This window comes from Protopterus annectens, chromosome 7.part1, assembly GCF_019279795.1.
Source record: "Protopterus annectens isolate FY-2018-M chromosome 7.part1, PAN1.0, whole genome shotgun sequence".
In the NCBI taxonomy this organism is placed as follows: Eukaryota; Metazoa; Chordata; order Ceratodontiformes; family Protopteridae; genus Protopterus; species Protopterus annectens.
Window position 1 is genome coordinate 330,776,805 of NC_056740.1, and position 22,364 is coordinate 330,799,168.

The following is a 22,364-nucleotide window of genomic DNA, read 5'->3' on the forward strand; positions in this document are numbered from 1 at the left end:
CTCTGAGGTATCCTTTGGTGATATCCTCAAAATCCTGAAACAGAGAGGTGACTGGCAGTCCTCTAATCTGACCTCTGAGGAATCTGTGTTCCTGCAGGCCTTTCGCGCCCAGCCCCCTACCTCCTGGGTTACTCCACCTGCCAATGAACTTATCTGGCTCATTGTGCAGCGTGCTTAGAAGGCTCCTGATACCATCAAAGCTGCTCCCTGGAGGCCAGATAAGAGCTTGTCCCCTCCTGCTTTGGATCCCCATTGGTTCAAAGGTCTTCCTGTGGATGCTTTGGTGGTGGCAGCCACAACAAAAAAGGATCTGGCAGAAGAAGAAAGCCAGACTGTCCATCCGCCTAACAAAGAGTCCCGGGCCCTGGACAGGATGCGGAAGCGCACCTTTGCTTCAGTGACCTTTGCTATCAGGTCCCCGAATTATATGACACATTTTACCAGGCTTCAGAGGGATCTGGTTTCTGAGCTGTCTGAAACCTTGGCTGGTGCTGTGTCTGATGAGGTCCGTGACAAAGTGGCCTCTCAGCTGGCCACCATTGAATCTATATCTAACTGCTCTATGCGATTGATATCTCATGCATCAGAAGGAGCAGCTAGAGCAGCGGGTTCAGCCGTGGTCTTGAGACGACACGCCTGGATGCCCTTGTGCAACTTTGCAGAACCCTTTAAGTCTTCCTTTCTTAATGCCCCTATTGAGGCCTCCTCGTTGTTTGGGCCCAAAGTTAAAAGCACACTGGCCAGATGTGAACAGGACGGTAAGACCCTTTCTGCTGTAGGTGTCCATTATTCTTCCCCTCAACGTGCTTTCTCCTGAAACCAAAAGCATGGGAAGATATGGTTCAAGAAATCTCAGGGTCCTTTCCGTGACGCACAGGCCGAGTTCTCCCCCAGAGGCGGGGGGGGGCTCACAGGGAAGATGCTCCTTTTGGGGCAGAGGGGGTCCGTTGTAACCAGGGTTCCAGGGATTCTTTCCCTGGCCAATCCTACCAGTGCTCCTGAAGAGTGGCCCAACTCCTTTCCTCTGGAGGTGGTTGGGGGACGTTTCTCCTTGTACCCTTCTGCCTGGCTAACCATCACCACCAATTCTTGGGTACAAAGGATTACAACCAGAGGTTATCATATCCCCTTCGATCTTTGTCCCTTCCCTTCAAAAAATCTTCCTGATGTTCCACCCAGTCAAAGTGAAGAAGCAGCACTAGAGAGAGAAAAGCTGCTAAGAAAAAGAGTCATTCAAATACTCCCTCCAGACCAGATAGGATCCAGATTCTACTCAAGACTATTTTTGGTGCCAAAGAAAACCGGGGACTGGAGACCAATTTTGGATCTCAGTGTATTGAACAAGTTTGTGAGAGTACAAGAATTCCGGATGGTCACAATACAGTCTATCCTCCCGCTGTTGGAAAAAGACGATTGGATGTGCTCTATAGATCTTCAAGATGCGTACTACCACATAAAGGTGGACAGGCCATCAAGAAGATTTCTGCACTTCCGTGCGGGAGCCAGTCACTACCAGTTCGGAGTACTGCCTTTCAGACTCTCTACAGCCCCCAGAGTGTTCACAAAGTGTATGGCAGTTGTCACAGCTCACTTGCAACTTCAAGGATTCCAGGTGTTTCCATAACTAGACGACTGGCTCATTTCCGCCCTCACCAGACATCTACTGGAAAAAGCCCTGGCATACTCTCTCCTCGTTGCTGAAAGGCTAGGCATAACCATAAACTGGCAAAAATCCAATCTCACCCCATCTCAATTCGACAGAATTCATAGGGGTATCTTGGACAGAAAAAAACTGCAGAGCTGCTATTCCAGAGCACAGAATTCTAAGGATAAAGCAACAACTACTTCCAATCCTTTCAAAGGAAAAATCCACGGCTCACTCGGTTCTACAGCTGTTGGGTTCCATGGCAGCCTCCATCACCATTGTCCCCCTGGCCAGGTTTTACATGAGGCTTCTACAATGGCTACTGCTCACCCAATGGTATCCTTTTCAGCATCCTCTTTCAGCCATGATTCATGTAACCCACAGGTGCAGACAAGATTTAAATTGGTGGATGACACACAATCTCTCTCAATGGTCTCGTCCCTTCTCTCCCCAGCAATCCAAGGCCACAGTGACCACGGACGCCTCCCTGATGGGGTGGGGGGGCTATGTCAGGGACAGACAGTCCAAGGCACTTGGTCCAAACTGGAGGCCCATCTGCATATAAATGTTCTAGAGCTGAGGGCGGTGCATCTGGCGTTGCAAGCATTCCATCCGCTGCTGCAGTCTGGGACAATTGCATTTCAATCAGACAACATGGTGGTGGTCTGGTATATCAACAAGCAAGGTGGAACCAAATCTTACCCCCTTTGTTATAAAGACTTACATAGAAGCAAGAGCGCTATGAGCAAGGAACGCACAACAGCTGAAGCAAGTTAGTGTTCAAAGATGGCGCCCTGGGAAGCTGGGAGCTAAGGAAACCTCCGTTCCCGGAAATGCTTAAGGGGGAGGAGGAAAACAGGCAAGTTCATACAGGTAGAGATGAAGAGCTAGTCCCGGGCCTTGAGCTAGTATGGAAAAGTAGACAGTCAGTCAGAAAATAAAGAAAGAACAACAGAGGTTTGTTGGGAGAGGGTCAAGGCTAGGAGGATAACTCGGTGAAGGCTCAAAGAAGCAGTGAAGTAAGAGTAGTAGCTGTAGGTTACCAAAAAGTCAGAGAAACAGACAGAGGGGAGGAAGAATACTGACAAAGTTCAGGACAAAGTCGAGAGAAAGTTAAGATGGAAAGGCAGAGGGTCGAGGATTCTCATGGAAAGTCCCCAAAGGCAGGGAAAGAACAGATATGAAAAACTTAGCGACTGCGGCATGGCAGGGGAGATATAGACAGGTATAGTGAAAGGGTAAGGGAGTAGGCTGCTGGCAACCTTGGTAGGGAGCGAATTCTAACTGAAACAGGATACAGCGACAGTTATGTACTTTTGGTAGTTAAAAACTGTTCATACTTTATTTCTATCTTTAGTGTTTAATTAGGCTATGTTGGTGAGGTTTTGTCCCAGTACAGCACAGGAAAAGCAGAGGCATGGGAATTTTAAGCACTTCAGCAGGGCTGCTTCGGCGGCCGATAAAGCAGTGGGTAGAGAAAGGCTATGGAAATACATAAAGAGGCAGATTAGTGGTAAAGGTGAAGAGAATGAGGGTTTCCATCACTGTCGCAACTACAATTCAAGTTAAGAGTTTGAAAGCAAATTAATAATAGTAAACAGACACGGTCTAGAACAGTTTCAGACCTTTTAAGAGGAAGGTACATCCTGGAAGCAGTCACTTTCACTTATTTCATAGAAAGCCTGTAATATATTGCTATCACTGAGAGTTAAATTAAGTATCAAGTAAAAACATGGTAAGTAGAGTTAAACTCAGAGATTGGTAATGGTAGGCTACTTTATAAGATTTAAACCAAGTATCAATTAAAAACATGGTGAGCAGAGCTAAAAGCAGAGATTGATACTGGTAGGCTATTTTATAATATCACAGTGTACAACTACATACAAGGAATCTCTTCCGTAATACACAAATGCGGCTCTACAGGTATTCACATCAAAATTAGGTAATTAATAATCCCTCTCGGTACTGTTTTAAGTCTCAATTAACTGCAATACAAAAGACACATTGCAGAGATCACATTTAGATTTTATGGCGGTACTGATAGTTATATTAAGTGAGTTATCACACAATAAAGTTAATTCAAGAAACTTATTCAACAGGTTTTACAGAATCAGAAGAAAATACATTCTGTCCAAAGAAAATACATTTATATCACTTGAGACTGTACTATATTATCATTGCAAGTAATTCTAAACAAGGAATAATGTATTTGAGCTGTTATAAAGACTTAGATAGAGGCGAGAACGCTACAAGCAAGAAACGCACAGCTGCTGAAGCAAGTAAGATGGAGCCCTGGGAAGCTTGGAACCAATGAAACCTCCGTTCCCAGAAATGGGTAAGGGGGAAGGGGAAAACAGGCTAGTTCATACAAGAAGAGACGAAGAGTTAGTCCCGGGCCTTGAGCTAGTATGGAAAAGTAGACAATCGGTCAGAAAATAAAGAAAGAGCAGCAGAGGTTTGTTGGGAGGGGGTCAAGGCTAGGAGGATAGCTCAGTGAAGGCTCAAAGAAGCAGTGAAGTAAGAGTAGTAGCTGCAGGTTACCAAAAAGTCAGAGAAGTGGGGAGAGGGGAGGAAGAGTACTAACACAGTTCAGGACAAAGTAGAGAGAAAGTTAAGATGGAAAGGTAGAGGGTCAAGGATTTTCATGGAAAGGCCTCAAAGGCAGGGAAAGAACAGATATGAAAAACACAACAACTAGGGTATGGCAGGGGAGATATAGACAGGTATAGAGAAAGGGTGAGGGAGTACGCTGCTGGTGACCTTGGTAGGGAGCGAACTCTAACTGAAACAAGATACAACAACAGTTTTGTACGTTTGCTGGTAAAAAACTGTACATACTTTATTTCCTACTTTAGTGTTTAATTAGGCTACATTTGTGAGTCTTTGTCCCAGTACAGTGCAGGAAAAGCAGAGGCACGGGAATTTAAAACACTTCAGCAGGGCTGCTTCAGTGGCTGATAAAGCAGTGGGTAGAGAAAGGTTTATTTCTCTCTTTGGTGTTTAATTAGGCTATATTGGTGAGGCTTTGTCCCAGTACAGCACAGGAAAAGAAGAGGCATAAGAATTTAAAGCACTTCAGTAGGGCTGCTTCGCTGGCCAATAAAGTAGTGGGTAGAGAAAGGATAGAAGCGAGAACGCTACGAGCAAGGAATGCACAGCAGCTGAAGCAAGTTAGGGTTCAAAGATGACGTATACTGTTTGACATGTGGGGGTTGCTACTAGTATGAGATGGTCTTAAGTCAGGGGGGGCATCTGCAGTATGTGAAACACTTGGATGCATCACTCTTGTGACTTTTTTAGGTGTTATTTCTTTACATTTTGAGCTTTTTTGCGTGGGACTACATATGTCCTACCTGGCTATGCTGAGCTGTTCCTACACCACAGAAGAAGGAGTGTGTGTACTCCCAGTTTCCCGGATATTTCTTCATTCTTATCCTCACAATCTGAGTTGTTGGCTATTCTAGCCTGAGAAGCAACAGCACTAGCTTAAAGGCTTTTCACAGCAAGAATTGAAAATTTGCATACAGTGTTGGTACAAACAACACTAACCTGAAATTCACTTCAATTTAAAAATAAATGAGTTTAATGCAGAAATGGAACTCTGCATGTGCAGTACAAGCACCTTTGCTCCTGCACCCCCCTTACTTAGTATAGTTAGATTTGACATTCCATATCTTAGAGAAAGAGCATTTTCCTTGTGCAGTCTTATCATTTATTAAAAGTGCAGTTTCATACTGATTGACATTATTCACACACACTGTATAGTACTAGAATTTATGAGAGGAGCTTGGCATAGCTGCCACTCACATAAGCAGCGCTGCTCATTCAGATGTTAAAAACGAGTGAGTTAGCAGCACCTTAATGCTTTTCTTTTTGCCTATTCCTGAGAGACAACAGACTGTCAATTTTCTTAGCAGTCACTTACGCAGAAACTATTGTTAACTGATCTAAACTGAATGCTTCAGGTATGTCTGTTTTGAAAATTGCTTTTCTAGGATGCCCCTTCTGGGTGGAATATTTGTAATTTAATATAATAGTTTTAAGTTTTGCAGTTTTTCCCTCAAAACTACTCACGGTGCTGTATTTATCTAATAAGTTTGTAGAATGAACATTATAAAACTTTCCATAGTCTCTTCCAGGTTTTTCATGTTAACGGCTAGTAAAAAGATTAATAAAAGTATGGATAACATTAACCTGTTAAGTGTCTCTCTCGGTGCTTTTGATAAAAAATGTTTACGTGTTTTAAGCATTTTCCCATTACAACAATTGATCTTGTGAATGGGGTACCTTCTGGTTGGAGTTTTCACATCTTTCTTATGTCTTCATGGGCTTTTGTTGAGGTATACTGTTTCTTTCCTCATACCAAAGAATTTGATTGCTTTGGTGAGTTAGGAATACTTTAAATTGCCATCAGGTTTGTGTGGGGTGAGGTGTGGTGGTGGAGGGGTACATGTGAGTGTGCATGCATCCTGTGATGGACTGCCTACCTCTCCAACAATAACTCCTTCCAGTTAATCTTTCTTAGCATATTACAATTAAAATACAAACGAACATCCTTTAATACATAAAGACATTAACACAGTGAAAACAGTGCAAATAATTTATCTGTTTACTTTTATCCTTTATGTACCTCACTGTTTGCCAACTATCAGCCCTCCACAATCAATTTGCCCATTTATTCATCTGTGAGGGAGAGCCGAACAGCCATTTTCTTCTGTAAGTGGGTGAGCTTTTGTTGTGGGAGACTATCACACAGGCAGCCATTGGGATTTTTCTACTTAATGGCTCTAACCCCTTGCGCCAATGGCTGACACATGAGCTCACTGTTACGTCCCATAAAAGTTATAGTGTATAAGTGAATTGACAGTGCCAAGCACACATCTCTGGCCCATACACTGCATGCTATACCCTTTTGTGCCTAGTAGATGTCAGCACTGAAGTGGACTAGCCTGCTTCCCTCCCTGTAAGAATGGCTGTCCAACACTTCCTACTTATTCCCAACCTCTTTCATTGGCTTCTCCAACACCTAGATTGCTGATTGATCCCAGGTCATATGGGTCATAGCCAGATCTTCTCCATTCTGAAAAATAGAACGGACAAATCAAATAATTTATTTATTTATTTATTTATTCATTTTATGATACTTGCTTTATTCTGTTCATGTTGTCTTAGCAAGCAAGCAGCTCCTGACAGAATGCTGGACTATTACAAGGCATGAGCACTCACTCAGACACTTACACTCACACATCTACAAGTAATTTGGAGGACCACCAATGTGTTTGTTAGCATGTGTTTGGAATGGATGTTAGAGGAAGCCACAGACCTTAGTGAAAATTCCCACAGACATAGGGAGGACATGTGAATTCCACACAGCAGGCACCTCAGCTGGGACTTGAACGTATGTTACACAGCAGTGCTAACCATTGCTTCACGGCACTACCCCAGTGCAATTCAGTAATGAGTAAAACAATTAAAATAATAAATAAAGGGCAGCATAATGGCTTCGTAGCTGGCTTTGCTACCTCATAGTGCTTGGATCTCTTGCTGAATTCTCAGCTAGGGTATCCTCTGTGCAGAATATTCAAATCCTTCTTGTACCGAAATAGGCTTTCACCAAACTCTCTGCCTTATGTCCTTTACTTGCCAGGATAGATTGTGGTTACTCCAAAACCATTACTAGGATGAATTAGTTATAAGGAAAAATGAATGAATGGATGATACTAATCACATTTGTCATCTTATTTATTTATTTTCTGGGGTAGAACACTGATCTCTATGGACTATTTTCAGACTCGGCCCAGCAGCAGTGCCTTGTTAACTGAGTTTCTCAGACTCATACAGTTAGGCAATAGAGGCAAAAGGAATCAAACCTTACACCACTGGAAACAGCTTGCTAATAGCTCCTTAATCCTCTAAGCCAACTACCAGATGGTCATTCCTTCCTTATCTAGTTCAGGCTCATGAGAGTGCTGAATACTATACTAGCATTCATTCAGTAGATGGAAGGCAGAGAAAGTTATACACCCAAACACATGCACGCACTCACACACACACACACACACACACACACACACACACACACACACACACACACACACACACACACACACACACACACACACACACACACACACACACACTGACTTAGGCATGACAAGCACAGCTAAGGGCAGTTTGGATTTGGTATGTGGACAAAAACTGGAGCACCCAACAGAAACTCATATGGACAAAGAAAGGTTATACAGACACACACACAAGTCACTGCAGCTGGAAATCAAACCAGAGAGCCAGGTGGTGTGAGGCATAATTAGTGTTTGGTAATCATTCAAAGTAATTGTCATCTCTGTCAGAACATGTTAGGTTGGAAAAGATGGGATGTTAAGAATGTTTTGAAGCTATTCAGAGTAGGAGACTCCTGAAACCAGTGTAGTAGTAGTCGTAGTGAGGTCTGAAGGTACATTACCTGATAGGAAATGTCAACAAACATCAGAAGTTTTAAGTTAGCAGCCACAGAGTGGCACAGATGAGGATAAGTGATGAATATTATAATAAAGTCAACTCTGTGAGGTGCTGGGGACCCAAATCATTTGGACCTAAATAAACTGGCACACAAACTTTATAGATTATGTTCCAAGGCTGCCTTATGTACTCTGAGGTACAGTGATCTCAAGAGTTAGTACATATATAAGTAGAAGGAGTATAGGGGTGCATGTGAAACACAAACTAATCACCATGGAAATCCACATCTCACCCACACCCCCCGCAAAGGTATCCACCATGAAAAACTCCTTCAAAGCTGACTTTGGACTCCTAAAAACAGAGGTGGCTAACTTTCTGCCACCCAACCATGCCAATGGAAAATAGCTGCATGACTGCCAAATCATACAGCAGTGCACTGTACGAACACGTACATAAATGCATGGAACTAGCCATACCCAACAGAACCAAGATGTTCTTCTTCAAAAAAAGAAAGCCAGTCTGGTGGTCCCCTGCCATTAATAAACTCTACAACAGAAGGAAGAAACTGTTGCAGAAAAAGGTGAAGTCCCAAGACTGGAAAAATTCCCTTATTAGCCTCAACAAAAAGTTGAGATCCCTTATCAAAACCTCCAAAACCAGCTATGAAGGCAGAATTGCGGCAGACACTAAAAACAACCACAAAGCCTTCTATAGTTATATCAAGAATCTCCACGGCATTATCCAGATTTGTTCTGAGTTATTGCACAATGGAACCTCCTATACTGAGCCAACAAATATTGCCAATGCTAACATACTGGCTGACAGATTCATTGCCAACTTTACCCCCCCCCCCCCCCCCAAAGGACCAATCTCAATACTGGAAGAATGCAAGGCACCCTACATTACTATAGCACAGGTTAAAGCTGCATTGTCTAAGGCCAAGAATACAACTTCCATGGGACCCAACAGTATCCCTGGCTGTGTTCTGCATGAATCACAAAGTGAACTGGCACCACATCTGTGTGTTCTGTTCACTCACAGTCTCACCTCAGGCTTTTATTCCTATGGAATGGTGCACTGCTTCAGTCATCCCTCTCCATAAAGGAGGAGTGAATACAGACCATGGAAATTATTGCCCCATTAGCCTGATGAGTCTGATATGTAAGGCTATGGAACGCATCATCATGGACCTAATTAACAAGGATATAGGGCAATCTCTAAACACTAGATCCCACGCAATTTGGTTTTGTGAAAGGTAGATCATATCTGCTCAACCTGGTTGACTTCTTTGAGTCAGTTACCAGAGCAGTGAAGGAAGGTAAGGCAGTTCATACAGTCTACCTCAATCTGGCCAAGACCTTTGATACCATTCCTCACACATGAATTATTGATAAACTCAGCAAACTAGGCATCAACCCCTGTATTGTTATGTGGGTTGCAAATTGGCTCACAGATAGAACCCAGAGTGTGAAAGCAGCAGACTGCAAGTCAGACTGCTGACCAGTCATGAGTGGTGTCCCACAGGGATCGGTCCTGGGTCCTCTCCTGTTTGGTATCTACTTCTCAGAAGTCCAGGCCAACACGGAGGAACTCCAGCTGACCAAATTCGCACACGACTGCAAGCTGGGAGCCATTATTAACTCCCTGAGTGAATCAGACATCTTACAGAAAGGCCTCACTGAGACCAATGACTGGTGTCAAAACCATTGCCTTAAGCTTAATGCCAAAAAATGTGTAGTCATCCCGTTTGGGAAAAACTCTGTTCCCACTAATTATTACATCGATGGGAGCCCACTGAACACTGACGGCGTTATAAGAGATCTGGGGACACAGGTTGACAGCAACCTCTCCTTCGACCACCACATTGTCACTGTGGTCAGAAAGTCCTTCTATGTGGCACATTTCATTACCAAGGGTTTTGCATCCAGGAAGAAAGAGGTCATACTAACCTATGAACCTATCATTTCTCTCTACTCTTCCCTCATTAGACCAGTCGTAGAGTATAATGTCCCATTTGGCATGTACCTCACTAGACACCTGCAACAGCTGGAGAGGCCACAAAAGTACGTCACGAAGAGGATCCTAGGCATTAAACACATGTCCTACATGGACAGACTCAAAAAACTCCAGCTATTCTCTGTCTCATATCATCTACGAAGAGGTGAGCTCTGCTTGACTTACAAAGCCATGTCTGACTCAGCTCTGTTAGAAATGCTACATCTAAAGCAATCCCAATCCCTCTGCACCTCATGCTACAGAGACCTCAACCTCATTACCACAATCAGCAGAACATGCTGGAGGGATAGGTTCATAACCCAGAGACTACAGCTGGAATAGACTTCCCATGCATGTCAAGCAGAACACCTCACTAGCCCTCTTCAAGCAAAATCTTGATGAGTGGATGGGAAATAGAAAGTTCACTGCGGAGATCACTCCAGTGGCTCTAATTGATATAGGCCCTGGGAACTAACGACAGATGGCACAATGCCAGGGCACTTCTATGGGTTAGGCTTGTAAAGGCCCCAGGGTCATTAGTGTAGTACACTCCTATAAACCCTGCAAAAATGACTTCAGTATATTACAGTGAGTTTCACAATTTGCAGTATTTCCTCACAAGTTGCAATTTATTTTTTTCTGATCTGTGGGATTTCACATTTATGGGTGTTAGACTTATAAGGTGCTAGAATATATAGGGAGCTAGTGCAGACTGAAAAACCTGGCATGATATGATAACAGTGTAGCATGTAATAAAGGTAGCTGGGCAGTGGAATTATACACCAGTTGAAGCTCAGCAATTTCACTGTCTAATAGTTTAAGTGGAGGGTACTTCACTAGCAAAAGCATAATGAGCCCAGGTCTTGGACAATTACAGCAAGGTCTTCTGGTAAAAGTAGGTGTTTGATCTGGGCACTGATCCTTTGATGGCAGCATTAGAACATGACAACTGGGAATACCTGGTCTATCCTCAAGGATCACTTTGACATTATGAACCTTAGAAGCCAGCTCAAGCCTGTGAGCTCAGTAAGTAATGTAAGGCTTCAAAGGTGGAGCATTAGTGTTTCTTAAAGTAACAAACTGCTATGGCCAGTTTGCATGCATTAACTTTAACACTTTGCAGCATATTCAAAGATGGACATGGTTCATATTTTCTGCAGGGAAAATGACAACAGTCATACACTACTGAAGGATAGAGAGGTACAGCTATGCGTAACCAGCAGAGCACCGCTAACAGTGTAGTCTCCCTCTAATGAGCTCTCCCAAAAGCAACATATACTTTATGAATAATACTAGATGCAGTATAAAACCCTGTGGAAATTCACAGTCCAGAGGGTGAGAGAATGAGGAGTTGACTGCAGCAACCTTCCATCCCTCTAAGAGTATTCAAGCAAGTAAGATGAAAACCAGTCAAACACAGTTTCTGTAGGTCCACAAGTAGGTGTTAAGATGTTCCAGGAGGAAACTGTGATCCATTTGTTCAAACCAAGGAGGACCATGACTAAATAAAGCCATTGATCCTTGGCCATTAGGACCTCATTCATAACACTTTTGGGGGCAGTCTCAGTGTTATGCTATTTCTGAACTCCAGACTTAAATGAATAAGGATGGTGCAGTGGTTAGCACTGACGCATCACAGCCACAGGTTCTCCAGTTCAAGTCTCTTCTGGGGTGCTTTCTGTGTGGAGACTCCATGTCCTTCCTGCATTTGTGTGGGTTTCTTCCAGGTGCTTCGGTTTCTTCCCACTTTTCAAAGACATGCATTTGGAGCATTTCTCCTTGGGCTTCTGCTGAAAATGAGATCTGTCCCATTTGGACTTTCCAGGTAAACAAATGTTAAATAAATAATAAAAGAACTCCTAACCTTTTAAGAATGAATCAAGCTAGACAAATACCACTTTCTTGGTGATCTTAACAAACTGCAGGTTTAAAATCGGACAGTAATTGTCAGGATTATCCTGATCAAGAAATGTTTTACTTTTTTTTGCTAACCCTCCAGGGCCTTATCCAATGGCTCCCCCTACCTTCATCCCATTTGGCCAATTTATTCCAGGGGAATGGGAATCAGATATTTCTGAATTAGGCAAGAGCCCTACAGCCCATTCATTCCTGCCTGGGAACCCCCATCAGCCCTATGTTCCCTGGCAAAAGTTGGGTGGTAGGGAGTAGGCCTGTTTACTGGCTCTGGAGGGGTGGCCTATTATCTCCCCCAGAGAACACTCCCTTCTCCCCTCAGCAACTCCTCTGAGCCCATAGTTGATACCACACAAGGGGAAAGCATGCCTTTGCATGCTAGATTGCCATCAGTTATTTAATGTGAATTTACTATGGTACTGTGAGCCCAGGTTGGACTGCAGTGGTGGTGCTGCAGTAGCGTTGTCGCCTCACAGTAAGACATTGTCCTGTTCAATTCTCAGCTAGAGCATCTTCTGTGTGGAGACATGCTTGAATGGGCTTACCTTTTTTGAATGTTGTGCATCAGGGCCTGCAACTCAGCACGTAAAAATCTACTGCCAATCATTAGCGGACCGGAGTTCCGCTGTGGCAACCCCTAACCGGGAAAAGCCGAAAAACACAACAACAACAACTGTGAGCTTAGGTTGGCTTGAAAACCCACTAGGTGAACACCTTGTGCTGCTGCTAAATGTCACCTATACAGTAAGCCACAAGTCAACTCCCTCTCCTCAGGATGGGGGAGCTAGCTATGGCCATTCACTCCCATCCCAGGACAGCTCCTATATGCAACCCAGCTGCTAATCGAACTATGGTTGCCTATGGTGTGGGCAGGGCTTCATACCTCTTACAGTAGAGCTGGCTGATCTAGAAATGTTTCCTGAGAGCCAGGGGTACTAGGATCACCTTTAAAAATGATGGAAATACCACAGTATTTAGTGAAAAAATGGCAGTCTGTTCAATGACTGGTTCTAATATGCCAAAAAAGCTAAAGCAAGTTTTGTAGAAAAAGATTCAATACCATTAATGTTTGCCAAAAGTTTAAAAGTAAGGATCTTGTGTTGTCCTCTCTATCTGTCTTGACATTTGGACTGTGTCTTGAGGTGCATGAGAGCTGGCATCACTTTCAGTGTTTTCTCAATTGCTCAAGCTAGCCTTTCCCACAATGCACTGCTCTAACAGAAATACCTCAGATCAAGTTTGCTGCCTTTCTCATTAGACAAAATTTCCAACACTCCACTCGACATTAAGAATTTTCAAATAAGTGAAATCTTTTCTAAGCTTTTTCTGCTTTCAGGAGCGGCCCAAGGTCAACTGGTGCCCTAGGCAAAAGGGCTCCACGGCGCCCCCCACAACACTACCTGCTGTCCCCATCCTGGTTTATATACACCAGATAAATACTGGAAAAGTGCCCCTGCTAGACCGGCGCCCTAGGCAGCCGCCTAGTTGGCCTATGCCTAAGGCCAGCTATGTCTGCTTTATTCACCTGTCAGGTTTTAAGTCTTCCCTTTTGGCATACTTTTCCTTTCAGATTTTCTCAACAAAAAAGTCCTTTCACTCTCTCCCTTTCTAAGGCCTAGCTGCACCTGTTTGTTTCCTTTTCATCTGTGAGGTTTTTCACAAAGGAAATGGCTTCATTCAGGCTTCAAAAAATGCTTAACATGCAGGAGTAAGATCCCGCCCCAGCATCTGCATATTCAGTGCATATGCTACCTAGGCCATGATCATTTTAACATATAGTGTGATATTAGTTCCTCCTTCAGTCAGTGGCCCTTGTTGGACAGGAAGAATAAGTTAATCCTAAGAGCCATTCTCAGATGGGAGAATTGGATGGTTCTTCATCAGGTACTTCCTTTCCTCAGCTTCCCAAAGGCACTGAGAGACAGATTCCTAAACCTTCAGATAAAGAGAAAGAAAATGAAAGATGAGTCTTTAATATGCCTAACAGACACAGTGGCTCTAAAATTATACAAAAAGAAAAGAAAATGGATATCTGATTCTCCTCCTCAGAATTCTCCAGCTCCAAAAACGTCTAGATCCCTGTGTTTCTGGGTTGACCCCAAGGCCCTTTACCATCCTCAAGTGAATTGGAGACCATTATTATTTCCAATTGCTCCCCAAAGAGATTTTCTTCTCTGAGGTCCAGATTTTCTGAGAGGAAGTTGTCAATATTTTTGACCTCCAGACCACTATCAGTTGCATTGGCCTGGTTCATTAGATCCTCCAGAAGCATCATAGACATAGACTGGGATGAAATTATGTGCTCCTTCATTATGGTCCAGATAGACATGGGAGTCATTCCCTCTCCCCTTCAACTCAGAGGGAAGAAAAAGTAGGTATGGCCACATCTGTTGTAGTTGCACCTTACCCAGTTCCTATGGCAGATACGGTGGCTTCAGAACTGAGGTTCTCAACAATTGCCCCCCTTTTGGCATCAACAACCTCTATGACCCACTCAATTCCAAAGTCCTTGAAAGTGATGGCTTTCCAAAGTTGAGAAGTCAGCACCAGTTGTTCTGAGCAGGGTACAGGTCTGTCTGGTTTAGGGCTGTCATTGGGTCTGTGTGCTTCATCCCTCAATAGCTTGGCTCTGGTCTCAGCCTCGGATGTGGTTGGACCATCATTGCTTGGAATTCAAACTTCTGGCCCATCAGCCTTGAATTTGGTATTGGATCTGATGTCACTCCTTCCACAGCACTTGAGGCACTTGAGAAGATCCTGTCCTGACACTCTACTACGGATAGGGACAACTCCCGCACCTTGGCTCTGTCCAGACTCCCAGATGTACCTTAAGAACTATCTTCCCATTGGTGTAATCTTCATCCACACAGCACTTCTGTAGTCTGGTACATCAACAGACGGGGATGGGGGAACGACCCACTCTTATCCACAATGTTCACATGCCACAACTATATGGCAAAGGGCAATGTTTTCACAATGCTTTCTCATAGCCATACATATACCAGTTTGAGCCAATATCGTAATGAACAAGCTGAGTTGATGCACTCTTATGCCTCATGAGTTATCCCTTAATGAAACAGTGACAACAAAAACTTTCAGCCACTGGGGCCACGCTTGCTGGATTCTCTTTGCATCTCTCCCCAGTTTGAAGTGCAATGGCTATTTTTCCCTCATCCTTCAACATGGATAGTTACTAAGGGATGTTCTAATGCATACTTTACTACCTGGCCTCCTTTAAGCATATTCACCAGTTACACTGATAACAAAGTTTCCTTCAGAAAGCTGCCATGTGCAAGGCAAAAATTATTCTAATTGCTCCCCTTTGGCCCCCAAGAAGTCAGGTTCTCGCCTCATCTTCTATAGAGTCCTTGGTCCTGGATGGGTGATTCAATTTTTACACTCACAATTTGAAACTAACTCACTCCATTTTTTCATTACATTACATAATTTCCTTCTCCACAAACAACCCAAAAGTTATTGATACACCTTAATGCATTAAAACCATGGAAATTTAAACAATAACACACTTTTTGAGATCTTAAAATGTTAAAAATACCATTCAACATTTAAATTCAGGTACATGGCAAATGCAGAATTGAAACTGCCCACTATAGAGACTCCATTTAAAGGGATGAAATATTTAAATTTTTTGTCAAAGGGTGTTATTTATTTTGCTTTTTGTCAGAAGTGTTCAAGTTATTATGTAGGAAAAACTGAGAGGACAAGAGTATATGAACACTACTTGTGACATAGCAAAACATGTTGAAACTAATGCTTTGTATAAACACCTGAAGGAATATAAGGATGGGAAGTTCTTGTTTTGGGTCATAGAATGGTAGAGAAATTTCCTAGAGCAGGCCAGTGGGAGACTCAGAATATTGAGAATTAATTTGGCAATCGCAGTTGAATGCAGGATCCTTGCCCAGTTTGAATGCTCAGCTCTCTTTGGCCCCTGCATAAAAACCGAAGGAGGCAATACTATCATTGTGTTGGTTACCTCTGCTCTGTTTTTTATTCCAGATATTTGTAATACTTTTGGAGATATGGCAGGCTTGGTAACTGCTCCACTGCTTGTGGAGAGAGAATGGCAGCTCCTGTGGGAGCTAACCAGGTTTATTCAAATGTTTTCTCAAAGAGACAATGAACTGAATGGTCAAGAATTTGTAGATAAAACTGATAGTACGATTCCATGTTTTTGGGAACCAAGGCTAATGCAGAATGATTCAGCATATCTTTGTTCGATTAACCAGGGCTTTCCTATTACGTCGACGCAGCAAACCAGAAGAGGAGAGGAATGGCATTTTAGCTATCAGGGAACTGTTCAGCGGCCATTGGGACAGACAGTAAATGAACTCCACAAATATCAGAGTTTGGATTTCCAGACTTAGTAAAATCAAGTGGATTTTTCTTGTGTTAACCATTTTGGAGTTGTTTCAGAGTCTTACCGAGGTTCAGTAATGAAGTTAAAAAAAAAGAATGTTAAGGTACTGTAACATTTTGTTGGACAATGCATTTTTAAAAGAATGTATAAATAATGTATAATAAGAAGCAAGTCGCAAGGGGATTGAGAGTTGTTAAATATCCTAACAGAGTGGTACCAGGCTGAGAGTTTCACAAGGAATTGTTACATATTTTTAATAACTGTGGACTTGAAATTATGAGAGCCATTATTAGGAATAAAGAAAGATAGCTAAATACATTATATGAGGAAATCATACAGCTATACAACAAGATTTATTGCTCAATGTTGATGAATACAAGAATAGTTATTATGTTGCTTTAAAGGATGTGGATGACAGGATAGAGAAAGTAAAGAAACAAAAAATGTGTTAATTAGAAAGGGGTAAAAAGGAGTATGCTGAAGGTAAAGCATACTTACCACTGAAATATAAACAGAAGAATGAGGTTAATGTTTGGAACCAGAATCATAGTTATCAAGGGAGAGACTAACAACGCCATACATGAAGGAAATGGAATTCAGGAATTACAAAACATTTTACCCTTGGAAGACCTGGTTCAGAAGTTTTGTTCTTTGATTTGGATGTGAAGGAACTCACCTAGGAATGAGGTATCAGCGACTACAGTGCTTAACCATGTAACTGTTCAACGGGACTTGCATATTGGAAGTAATTTTTCCAATAGTTATAGAGTACCGACTTTAAATGAATGACTGCAACAGAAGTTAGATTTGGTCACTGAATGGCAATTTACTGGGGCAACCTTGAGTGAAAGCTTAAATGAGTACCATTACAAACTTCTTAAAATAAGAAAGCTCCAATTAGAAAATTCTTATCTTGAGTCCATTAAAACTAACAGAGTGCATAAGGGTGTTAGGTTGTGGAGGTACCCTCCAGGCCTCATTATAAATTCAGCTCTTCATCGCGGCTTATTAGATCTTTTTGACAAGCATGGCTGTGAGTACATGGAATTGCTTGTTAAGCACAATTTGAAACTCATTGATGAACTTACATAGGAAATAAGTGTTTTAGATAATATCATTATTAACAACTTATTATATGAGCAATATAGAGCTGAACACTTTGGCATTTTTGCTGATATTGACCAACAAATTGATAATATTAAATACATAAAAATTAGGAAATTGAGAGGGATAGGAATGACTACCTTGACCATGCAGCATACCCCAATCCACTTGAATCACAAACGTGGGGCAAGAAGTTTAATAGAATCAGCCAATCTGATAGCCACCGTCATGCCTATCAAAATGGACACAATTTTGAGGAAGAGATTAATATGAAAAGTTTGAACAATCCCCCTTTGTTTTTTCCGCTGCTTCATCAGTCAGAACGTATAAGAGAAAAACAAATGAAGCAAAGGAACCAATAGTCAGAGCGGAATGCGGCCCCACCCTCCCACCACTGTCAAGAATCAGGATCAGAAGAACAAGAAATGGCATCTCCACAATTGAAAGAGACTTTAGAACTTTGTGGGGTTGACACATTATGTACTATTGTAGCTAATTCTTTAGGGGATTTTAAAGTTTAGAACTTTAGCTCATATCAACTTCACTCATAGTTTGCTGACCTTTTTCCCAAAGGTCTATCATTTGTGCCAGCAAAAAGGGCTAATGTTGCTGAAACTTTGATGGATATTAAATTATTTGTTAGATAACTTAATCTTAAGTAATGAAACATATTTTTCAGTATCTGTGACGCCCGTGCCCTGGCCCAGCAATCAAGGAGCCTTAATCCACACCAGTGAGGGGTGATTCATATATAGGAGGAAAGGATAACAAATACACACAGTAAAGTGCAATTTCCCTTAAGAGCACACAGAGATCACAGTCAGTTTGGGGCTGGTCGCTCCCTTGCTCTCCAGGTCCCCAGTAAGACTCCCCACTGGCACAGCTATAGGGTCCAGATCTCAGCCTGGTGGGCAAGCTAAAATCTCCAGCACCCTCTCTGTCCAACCAGTGCTTCATCTCCCTGCCCAAATAGCTGACACACACACACATACACACACACATATACTGTGCAATATTATTTTCCAATTGGTAGTATCGCCCAAGGCTAAAGCTATTGGAGTGGCTTTGTACAATTTTACGAAAGGCATGCAAGTACTCTAAAGAGCTTAAATTATCTCAACAAAAAACCCACAGTTGAAATGGTTTAAAAATATTTAATAACAAATAGTGAAAACACAAGACAATACTTTTTACTACACAGTGCTAGTCAAGAGTTTAGAGATCACAGAGAAATACTTAAAATAATTCAGTAATACAGTTCTGACATCATAGAAAAACACTTAGTCTAATATTTCTAGTTTCTAGCTATTTATAAGAGAAAACACAAGTCTAAGATAAACTTACATATAGAGCAAGACAGTGCCGGTGAGTTGGATGGTCAAGACATAAATTTTTAATGCTCTCTGATTCTCCCTGTTTTTAAAATCAAATTCCTGGTTCACATTACATCATTCTTCACACTTCCCTAGGTTCCCAGGCTAACAGAAACTACATTTACATTCTTCACTTCTGGGCAGAAACCAGAGCAATAAAGGACATTTATGCATGCAAAGTCTGGCCATTAACTCTGGCCTTAAAACAATAGGCAGGATGCCTCACTCTAGACTTACTAGCTCCAAGTTTTAACATCAAAGCGTCACAACATGCTTTACTTGATCAGTAGAGTGCACTGTTGTTACATTTTTTCCAGTTCCACATGTAACACTATTTTTACCATTTGAGACACAAGCCTGTGGTTTACATTAATATTTACAGATGACAGAATTATCTCCAAAAATTCTGTCTGGCTAGGCTGGCAGCCTTCACCTATCTTCACAGCATCTAATTTACAAGTCACTAGCATTTTTAACCCCCCACTTCATCCTGCATTACAGTGTTTTGAAAAAAGTTGTAAGCTTGATGTAAGGCATCTTTTAAATTGTGAGAAATGTTTGTGTTCATAATATCTAAAGAAATCCCAATCCCTCTGCACTACATCCTCCTGAGACCTCAACCTCATTACCACAATCAACAGAACAACCTGGAGGGACAGGTTCATATCCCAGAGACTGCCATTAAAAATACATGCTTGATTTGTTAAAAACTTATAATGTCAGACTTATGAAAATAGACAGGTGGGGGGGGGTCTAATTGTGATGGACGAACCTGACTATGTTGACAGAATTTACAATATTCTTTTGAAGATACATATAGACAAGTCTCTAAAAATGAGTTAAACATTGCTTATTCAAAAAATAAGTATGCAGTTAAATGATATGGTAATAGAACAACAAATTAACTTGAATGGATTTTGGTATCTTAATGTTTCTAATCCTATGGTACCAACTATTTTCGGCTTGCCCAAAATTCATAAAAATTTGAACAACCCACCAGTGCATCCTATTGCTGATGCACAAAGATCAATTAGAGCTACTTTTGATAAATTTTTGGATGAGAAGCTGAAAAGTTATGTTCAACAAGAGCCCCATCTATGTAAGGACTCATGGGACTTTTTAGATAAAGGTAAGAGCCATGTATAAAATGATTATTTTGTTTTCTTAACAGTTGATGTTAAGGACTTATATACAGTAATTCCACATGATATTGGTCTGGTATGGTTTACTCAATACTTGTTTAGAAGTAAGGTGTCCCAGGATAGAATTAACTTGTATGATGAAATGTTAGAAATTGTATTAAAGAACAACTTCATATTTTTTGAAAATCAGTATTTTGTACAGGAAAAAGGTTTCACAATGGGCGCCGCCTGTGGATCTCTTTTGGCAAATATAGACTTGCTTGAATGGGAATATAGATTCTTATTTAACAATTAATTTTTTACATCATGTGAATTATATGTTAATTACCTGGATGATATTTTTATTGTGTGAAGATACAAAAAAGAAATGAAATAATTGTTCTTAGATTATCTTAATAATATCACAGATTTTCTGAGATTTACCCATGTCACTGGAGAAACTACTATAGCCCATTTAGATGTGTTAGTGGCTAAAGATGAAGAGAATAGGAGATATACTTCTAGAATTTACAGGAAGCCTACTTATTAAAACACTTTTCTGCTCTCACCCAATGACACAGAAAAAGGCAGTAGTTAAAGACTAGTTTGCGCATGCAGCATGAATGGTTTCTTTAGAAGAAGACGTTTTGGAAGAATGTGAGCTGTTGAAACAGATTAGGTTCATAGGTTCATAAGTTGGTGCTAGGCTACAAGTCTAGCCATAACAATCCCCTGGCTATTTCTTCCCACAGTATTTACTTCCCTGGATCCCTGTCTAGCAGGTGACTGACATGATCCCTGGGGTGAATTTCCTATCTCCCATCCAATCATCAAGGTTCCTTTTGAAGAGGACCAAAGAGACGATCTGCTTGACATGTATGGGCAGTCTATTCCAGTGTCTGGGGAGTCTCTGGGTCGGGAACCTATCCCTCCAGTATGCTTTCTTCATTGTGATGACAAGGTTTAGATCCCTGGAGCATGTGTCTCTGAGGGATTGGGATTTCTTTAAATGGAGCATGTCCAACAGCTCTGGGTTTGACATGGCCTTGTATGTTAAGCAGAGATAGTTTCTGAGTAGATGATATGCGACAGAGTATAGGTGGAGTTTTTTTAGATTGTCTGCATAGGACATCTGGTTTAAGCCTGTGATTCTTTTAGTGAGGTATTTCTGCGGCCTTTCCAGTTGTTGCAGATGTCTTGAGAGGTACATACCAAACGGGGCGTTGTATTCTATAATGGGTCTAATAAGGGATGAGACCAGTGGGACAATGACCTCCTTTTTTCTGAATGAAAAGCCCTTAGTGATGAGGTGTGCCACATAGAAGGATTTCCTGACTATTGTGGCGATGTGGTTATCGAAGGTGAAACCACTGTCCACCTGTGTCCCTAAGTCTCTTATCACACTTTCAGTGTTTAGTGTACTGCCACTTATGTGGTAATTCAGAGGTACATGTTTTTTCCCAAAGGGGATAACTATATATTTCTTGGCATTGAGCTTGAGCCCATGGTGCTGGCACCAAGCATCTGTTTCTGTAAGGCCCTTTTGTAAAATATCCACATCATTTGCGGATTCAGTAATGGGTCCCAGTTTGCTGTCATCTGCGAACTTTGTTAGCCAGAGTCCCTTAGTGTTGGCCTGTACTTCAGAGAAGTAAATGCCAAACAAGAGCGGTCCCAGGACTGAAACCTGAGGTTCTCCACTTGTCATTTGTCTGGAGCTGGATTTGGAGTCGGCTACTTTTTCAGTGTGGGTTCTGTCAGTAAGCCAGTTGGCAACCCATCGAGTGATGTAGGGATTAATGCCCAGCTTAGTAATTTTATCTATGATTCCAGAGTGGGGGATGGTGTTGAAGGCCTTGGTGAGGTCCACATAGGCTGTGTGGACCACCTTACCCTTGTCCACGGCTCTGGAGACTGATTCAAAGAAGTCAATCAGGTTCAGGAGACAAGATTGTCCCTTCACGAACCCAAACTGCGTGGGGTCCAGTGTTTGAAGGTTGCCAGTGTCTTTGTTTATAAGTTCCATGATAATATGTTCCATGGCCTTGCAGATCAGGCTCATCAGACTGATGGGGCAGTAGTTCCTGGGATCCAAGGTGGATCCCCCCTTGTGGAGTGGGATAACTGTAGCTGTGCACCACTCAGTGGGCATGAAGCTTGAGGTGAGTCTATTATTAAACATGACACTTAGGTGAGGTGCCAGTTCATTTTGTAGTTCATGTAGTATACAGCCTGGAAGAGATGTTCACAAAAAGAGGATATCCAGATACCTTTGTGAATAACTTCATGGTTGAGGTTATCACAAAAAGGAATAATAATTATTTTATTCTGATTCTAGGCTTTTCTAATGATAACAATGTTATTAATGAACA